At 23.8% G+C, this 1,657-nt stretch overlaps 1 long non-coding RNA gene across 1 annotated transcript; it reads left to right on the forward strand.

The window, feature by feature from the left end:
- Positions 1-406: 406 nt before the first annotated feature.
- Positions 407-715, forward strand: LOC113379149. Its single transcript, XR_003367328.1, has 3 exons — positions 407-426; positions 482-608; positions 678-715. It is a non-coding gene; the product is annotated as an uncharacterized LOC113379149 (long non-coding RNA).
- Positions 716-1,657: the final 942 nt, after the last annotated feature.

Genomic DNA, 1,657 nt, shown 5'->3' on the forward strand with positions numbered 1-1,657 from the left:
TAGTGTTATAGTGTACATTGTTTTCTAATGTGTGTAATGTGCATTGGTGCGAAATATATACCACAAACAAGTTTGGTTAAGTAAGCATTGTCTCTGAAAAATATACAATATTTCATTTCTTTGTTGTTACTTTGGATTAAAATACAAAGGTTTGAAAGTTTAACTTAATTTTACGTCATCTGATTTGATTTGGGATGGATAGATTAAGTAATAAGTTATGTATATCTAACATAACCTTAGTTTTAATAGACGAATTCTTTTTACTATTGGTGAGTATAATACTTAATTATGCGTTTATGCATTGTAACTAATAGCTATTTATTTTTAGAATAATTACTGCTAACTACATTATTATTAGTATCTCTAATAAATAATCGGAAACTAGCTATTCGAAATGTCAAAATTTGCAAGTTTTCAATAAAAATGGTAAGAAATGCAAGATAATTTTTTTTTTCTCACTAAGGATTTTTATATTGATCAGGAGTTTAAACACATTGAGAAATCAGTTGTACATATTACGTGAAATATAATAAAATATAACATAATAAAATATAACATAACCTAATCTTTTTGAGTGAAGACATACTGCACTTTCATATTTATAAAAGGTAAGACAATACTTGTTATAATATAATTATATGTCTCTGCATTTAAAACATATTCTTATTTATTTTCAGGTAATATTGTTGTAAGCGCAGAAAATAGAGAAACTGGTTTGCTTAGTAGTAAAATGTTATCGAAAAGTTTTTCATCAAAAGTTTGTAACTAAATAAGTTATAGAAAGGAAAGATATAAATTTTGACAGAATAGTCATAATGTTTGATTATAATAAATGCAATGTGGAATGTCAATAAATCTGTACATTTGCATAGCAAGATTTTAGACTATGATATGAAGTCATTATTTTTTAAGGTAAAAGTAGAGTCGAGTGCATTTTACAATCTTATTTTAACGCTTTCATAAATTATTCATATTGATAATATATAATGATATATTATAAATTTATTAACAAGGAATACGAGGTTTCAGATGACAATACAAACTTGGACAAAAATATTTTGGGGTTATGATTGAAAAAGTTTCCCAGTCACTGTTCTAGACGATGAAATAAATATTTCATAATGGATAATAAATATATTAACAACAAATAAAATATGTTCAGATGCTGTGAAATGTTTTATCGAGTGATGATGTTATAAATAGTTAAGTTAATTTGCATTTATTACTTTTATTACTTTACCTATCTTACATTTGATATATATCACGTAAATTATAATCGAATAATTATTCGATTATAATTTACTTGATATATATCAAATGTAAGGTAGGTTTTCCAATGACTGTTCTAGACGATGAAATAAATATTTCATAATGGATAATAAATATATTAACAACAAATAAAATATGTTCAGATGCTGTGAAATGTTTTATCGAGTGATGATGTTATAAATAGTTAAGTTAATTTGCATTTATTACTTTTATTACTTTACCTACCTTACATTTGATATATATCACGTAAATTATAATCGAATAATTATTCGATTATAATTTACTTGATATATATCAAATGTAAGGTAGGTTTTCCAATGACTGTTCTAGACGATGAAATAAATATTTCATAATGGATAATAAATATATTAACAACAAATAAAATATG

Source organism: Ctenocephalides felis, unplaced genomic scaffold (assembly GCF_003426905.1).
Source record: "Ctenocephalides felis isolate EL2017-DRISC unplaced genomic scaffold, ASM342690v1 CF-g0.4_SCAFFOLD_00013, whole genome shotgun sequence".
Lineage (NCBI taxonomy): Eukaryota > Metazoa > Arthropoda > Insecta > Siphonaptera > Pulicidae > Ctenocephalides > Ctenocephalides felis.